This window comes from Chelonoidis abingdonii, chromosome 4 (genome assembly GCF_003597395.2).
Source record: "Chelonoidis abingdonii isolate Lonesome George chromosome 4, CheloAbing_2.0, whole genome shotgun sequence".
Taxonomy (NCBI): domain Eukaryota; kingdom Metazoa; phylum Chordata; order Testudines; family Testudinidae; genus Chelonoidis; species Chelonoidis abingdonii.
In genome coordinates, this window is record NC_133772.1 from 149,716,375 (window position 1) to 149,722,637 (window position 6,263).

Here is a 6,263-nt window from a genome sequence, read left to right on the forward strand (position 1 = left end):
ATACTCACCTACTTAACTGCTTTACAAACACTTACTAATTAATCCTCACATCCCCCCCACGTGGCAGACAAGTACTATAATTTAAGTTATACAGACAGGGAAACCAAAGTAACAAGTTTAAGTGACTTGTCCAAAGCCCCAGACAGAATCAGTATCAGAACTGGAAACTCTGAGTATTCCTAGCTTTATCTCCAATCCCAGGATTAAATCATGCCTCTTTCTATAGCCCATCATTTATTTGTTATGAAGTGCAACCACACACACATTATCTTTAAAAAATCCAGTAAGGATATGAACTGAATTTTAAGGCATGAAACTAACAGCACCTGGAAACAGATTCATTAGAGCTTTTTAGCTCAACAATAAAATGTCGAACTTTTTTAAAGAGTACAATAGTATTTTTTTTTTAAATCTGGGGTGCATTTTAAACAGCATACTTAATAGCTCTGGGTAAGTCATATTCAATTACAACAGAGGAAGCACACCTTGCTTAACATGGCACTAACAGTTGATTCACGGGAGTTGCAACTTTTGGAAAAGTTCAATTATTTAATTATACCAGTCAAGCCAGGAACCCAAGTGTCCAACAAAATCCACGTTTGTGAAAGAAGCCTGGAGAAATCTTGTCAAGCAGGCTTCAGAAATCGCCCGAGATGACAGCTAGGAGCCTTGACTTTATCTGCTGGGAACACATGAAAGAATTAAACCCATGAATACTTGAAGCATTGCTGGAAAGGACATTCTGACACTGCAAGTCAGCCCAGAACTCTCTTGAAAGATATGAAGATTGACAATTTATGTTGTAAACACTTAAGAGAAATAGGAATGACCAATGCTAACTATTTAGAGTGTATATCTGAATACCAGGGAGGGAAAAGAACCACACTTTATGAAAGGAGCCTTAATATAATGGGCTTAGTAAATTTATAGATGTTATAATAAGCATGTTAGACATCTCAGCTTGTGTTAGAGATGATTATATGCACATCAACAGAAGGGGTTATAAACAACCTAGTGAACGCTAACCATTTATTAAAAACAGCTCTGAAGCATTAACCCTTTATAACTGGAACCTCAGAAAAAGTCTACAACATCAATCTGGGTCAGCCCCCACAATAAGTACATAATAATGTGGTGTCTTTATTCAATTCCAAGGCTTCCAACTTCAGGTAGTGTTTCTACTAAAAAGCCCAACAACAGTTGCAGATTTATCAGGGAATATAAGATAAGTTTAACTACACACATTCTGCTCCTTTTCTCCCCCAAAAAACCCCAAACTCTTCCTTGTGACACTCCATAGCCCTCCTTTCCCTTCCAGGTTCCCACTGGTTTTTTCAGCAGCTGACAGACAGAGCATGTAAAGGGAAACAAGTCCAGGAAGTCCTGGCACTTGGAGGACTCTAGACTGCAGGGGTTCTGCTCCCGACCAGCAGGTAAACAAGACTTGCAAGAAGCAGAGTACTGAATATCTTTGCACCTTCTGAGTGTTTTCAATAGGAGATAAACATAACCCAGTCAGACTTGCTGTCTTGTCCACGCCCCTTTTCCATCTTCTGAATCTAAGGGCTGTCTAGAGTGCCACAGAAGTGTTAGCAGAGAGTGAACTGAAAGGGGGGGTGGGGGGAAGGAGCCTGAGATCAAGACTGGTTTCATTCGGTTTAAAGTATTAAGGAACAAATTCTACAATACTTTACACTCTACCCATCCTGTTTACTTCACTGGGGCCAGCACAGGGTCTAAATCAGATACTAAAACTGGATGTATGCCTGGTTCGCTGATGGAATCTGAAGGACTTCTTATAGCAACAGCAGAGGAAGGGGCTGACTCCACCCACAAATAAACCCAGGAGCAAGCAGGGCAAAGAACCATGAAGCACTGAGTGCCTTCGGCTGCCACTGCAGTCGCACCCTGGAAGACCACGGATCATAGTTACAAAATGAACTGAAAAGCTTGAATTTCCTTTTGCTGTTTTGTTCCAATATAAGGCAAATGCAAACAGAACATATTCAGTGCAGACAAAATACCTGCATATTTTGTACTATACTTGGAGTTTTCCTAGTCTTCTGTAATTGATTAATCAAGAGTAATATGGGATGTGTGTGTTTGGCTTAAAAATAAATACCATACATAGTTCAATCTGCCAGTTTGAGGAGCAAATTTGATCTGACTCAGGTAATAGATTCTGATACAGCGGGGCTAATTTAATCATCATGAAACTGACAAATTCAGTGCTTGCAGGAAGATAGTTCACTGATCCCCTTTACAGAAACTCACTGCTATGAAGAAATGTAGTTTGTAAGTTTCACTTACAGAAAGTGGAAGGAGACATATTTATGGCTCACAAAGAAGTGGAAAAATCAGTAACAAGAGATTTAACATGCAATATCCAAATCAACCTCTAAAGGACAAATTGGCAGAATGGGACAGCAGAGGCATCTGGATGGATCATGACTGGTTTGAGATTCGAGTTAGAAAATGAAACAACTATAATTTTGCCCTCTTCTGACTATCATCATCTGGGTCATTGCCCCAACAGCTACACCACTTCTTTCTCCTCTCTGTCTGGTATCTAGCCACATAAGAGAGTGGGACTTGTTGGAACCAATGGATCTTCTATCTTTAACGTCCTCCAGAGATCTTTTGGCATTTTGCTTTACTAGGAGATATGCTCAAGGCTCAAACTGAGGATGGATGTGAGCGGGAGAGAGATTTCCTCTGGTACACTGAGTTGTTTAATATAATATTAGAGTGGAAGCAAGGAGTAGAAGTTCCACTTTAACGTTTTTGTTATTTACGCCCCAGCATCCTGTCAACATTCCCTATCACATAAGCTGTAATGTCCAACATTGTACAAGCAGCACTTTCAGAAGCGGTTACTACTTTTAGGCATTCATCTTTGGACACTAAGGATGAAATCTTTCCTTCATTGGGGCTAATAAGCCTTTTTCCATTACTTCCATGGGATCAGGATTTTTCAGAGGTGTTGGGGGTCCAGGCACTCAGCACCTCTAAAAAATAGAACATTAAAAAAAAGCCAACAAAGATCAAGTCCTCAGTGTCAAATTATTCACTGAAAAATGGGAGCATCCAAAATGAATGGACACTGTTGAAAACTATGGTTTGAGTGACTACCCCAGATCACAGAGCAAATCTGCAGCAGATTCCAGATCACCAGTCTTATGCATGAACCACACACCCAGTCTCCCTCTAACACTGGGGTTTCATAATTTTGTTTGTAAGTCCCTTGGGGTGGGACCCTCTTTTGTTCTGTTTGTACAGCACCTACCACAATGGGACCCTGGTCCATGACAGTACAATAACCTCATGGCAATACAAACAACAAGTTAATATGCACAGTAATTCCCTCCGCCACACACTACCATAATGCTGAGTTAGACTAAAGTCCTCAGAGGAGGGAACCTTATCTATTTCATTTTGCAGGGTGACAGGTACTCTTCCTCATGCTCCAGAAATGCTGACACTCTGTTAGCAACAGTATGTATCTCAGACTGTCCCAACCACCAGACAGATAACTGGAGATTTAGGAAAAGTGTATTTGAAAAGCAAGTTTTGGACCTTGTGTCTGTAAAAATCATGTTTAAAAGCCTACAACTCACACTCCTCTTGTCACAAGCCATCAGTAAGTGGTTGTGTCAGCAGGAGGATGAACAGAAACACCCTGTGGGGTATCATGCATGTTTCCTACATGTCTGTTCAGACACCATTAGAGAAACAGGTAGGCACAACATCCTCACTCCCCCAACAGAGCAAGAGTAACTAAGGGGGAGCGGTAAGTAGAGGGAGGAGGAGAAAAAGCTAGGCCAGTGGTTCCCAACCCACTGACAGAGGACACCGTGTACTTCCCCCAACCCATCTCAACTCGAGACTTGTCCAAGTACAGCAACCACGCTCAGTTTCCCTCTCCCATCCTCCTCTGCTCCTGTTCTCCCCTCTCCTGGCTGTTCATTTTTATTCTCTCATTCAGTGGCTTCCCCTCTCCAGTCAGCAGAAGGTTGCCAGCTAGGGGCAGGGGGTTCATTGGTGGCTCCATAGGGGCCAGATCACAGATGCCCAAACGAGCCAAGGTGAGGAGCTTGAGCCACCGAGTCACTGCTTGAGCCAGCAGCTATGTCAATATCATTCTTTGGCCGGTTTCATGGGGATACAGTGGGGGCAGAAGGCAGCTGGCTACCAAGGCTGCTTTACACACAAGCCACAGTCTGTACAATGGGGAGACAGATCCAGGGCTCTGTGGTTTACTCCAGCCCTGCTGTTCTTCCTCCACTATTCTGGGGGGGGTGTCAACCCCCACGGTAGGAAACACACTCCAGGTTAATGGGCATAGCACTAGGCACACCCACTAACCACACCCTCCCCAGCTAACAGCAAGAGAACCCCCTCCCCGTCTAAAAGACAGAGCAGAGGAAATAATAGAGGCTCCAGTGGCAGGAGTAACCATAGCAACCAGATTCATAATACCCCCCCCTTCTCCCCTGCTCGTGCAGATACACTCCTGCAGCCCAGCTCGCTCCGGATTTGACGACAACTAGTCAGGATGCGGAGCAGCCAGAAGCCCAGGTGCTTCTCCGCATCCCCAGCTCACTGCTGATCGCCTGCCCCGGCGGGGCTCCAAAGCGAGCCCCCAGGAGCTCGATCCCACGGGAGCCCGGCGCCCTCGCCCTCCGCCCGGGGAGCGGAAACCCAGCCGCAGTTTCAGTGTCACCCACTGGGGAAACCTGATTCGCCTCTTTTCCGCCCAGCCTGAGCCAGCCAGCGGCTTCCCCGGGGCCACCACCGGCACTTGGCTGCAGAAGCGAGACGCGGCCAAGCCCCAGCCCTGCCCTAGGCTCGGCGAGCTTGGCAGGGTGTGGGCGGCAGGCTGGACAGGGCATTGCGGCGGGCGGGATCCTAACGAGAGGCAGTCACCCCCTTGCCCCCTCCATGCGGGTGTCACCCCCCCGGGGGGGTCCGAGGCGCCCCGGTGCCACACCCCCATGGAGCTCGGACGCCCGAGCCTGGCCGCTCCGCCTCAGGCGCTCCTAACGCCCAGGTGCAGCTAGCCGCGGCACTGCACCTTGACCGGCCGGGCGGGCCACTGCTCCGGGGGCAGCGCCGGAGCCGAGGGGAACGTCCCTCGCATCTGCCCTCTTTGTTAGCCGGCGCCCGGCGAGATGCAGCTGCCGCCCGGAGGAGGCGGGGGGTTGACTGGCCCCAGCTGCTCGCCCAGCCCGGCAGGAGGGTCGCTCCCGCAGCCCCCCCGTCCCCAGCTTCCCAGGAGCCGGGGTTTTACAGCTCGCCTCGCTGGCGAGGGGCATCCCTGCAAAACCCGCCTGCGATCAGCCATTTTCCGCGCCGGCAGCCACCCGCGGGCGCAGACCCGGAGCTGTCCTCTCGCGGTCCCACAACCTGAGCGGCCGGTTCAACGCGGAGCGACTTCCCCGGGCTGGGAGCTAGAGCCCGGCGCGGCGCAGCCCCCCACGACCGGGGCTCGCCCGGCCCAGCCCGCCCCTGTGCTTCCCCGGCGGGAGAGCCACCGCCGCCCGCCCTTACCTGCAGACCCCGGGCATCCTTAGCAGCCAGCTCCGGCGCCCTGCCTACCCGAGCAGCCGCTCCACTAGCGCCCGTCCCCGCCGCCCGTGCGCTCGCCAGCCTGCAGGTGACATCATCCCCGCTCGGCCCGATAGGATACAAGGCGGCCAGGACTGCGCATGCGCTGGGCCCGGTAGGCCCCCAACGCCAGCTGGGAGTTGTAGTGCGGCGCCGCCTTGCCCTGCCCGCGGCCGCGCTCCAGCCGGGACTACACTTCCCAAGCCTCCTCTGCCCCCAGCTGGAATGCTTTCCCAGTGGGCACGCGGCAGCCGAGGGGAGCGTGCCTGGCAGGGAGGCTGCGGCCGGCTGGTGCAGCGGGGCTGCCCTTTGTCATTCAGCGCACACACCCCCTTGGGGGCCTCAGTTTGGGTTGGACCGTTCCTGGAGGCCTCCTCACATGACACCATCTTAACAGATGAAGTGTTAATTCCTGGAGCCTCCAAGACACTCCCGGAGGGTTGGCAGCCCTGTCACCCGCTCCCACCTGGCACAGACCTACCGGAGGAAGCGTTTGCTGCGCGCACTGGGACGTTGCCCTAACAGGGTCACTCACCCTCGCCCCAGTTCCCCCTTTCAATGCGCCAGGCGCGGCCCAGCTGTACCTTCTTGGTGCGCAACAAGCGCCCCTGGTTTTATTTTCCTCCCAACGACCTCCCCGTCCCTTCCACTACCCA

The 6,263-nt window shown here is 50.7% G+C and overlaps 1 protein-coding gene across 3 annotated transcripts in view; it reads right to left on the minus strand.

The window, feature by feature from the left end:
• Positions 1–5,664, minus strand: part of DAAM1 (dishevelled associated activator of morphogenesis 1) — a 177,984-nt gene extending 172,320 nt beyond the window's left edge. Inside the window, exon 1 of one of the 3 annotated variants that reach the window (XM_032782373.2) lies at positions 5,551–5,664. The gene's annotated coding sequence lies outside the window, so the exon portion shown is untranslated. The remainder of the gene's footprint in view (positions 1–5,550) is intronic. The other 2 variants (XM_032782372.2, XM_032782371.2) reach the window with 2 other exon arrangements.
• Positions 5,665–6,263: the final 599 nt, after the last annotated feature.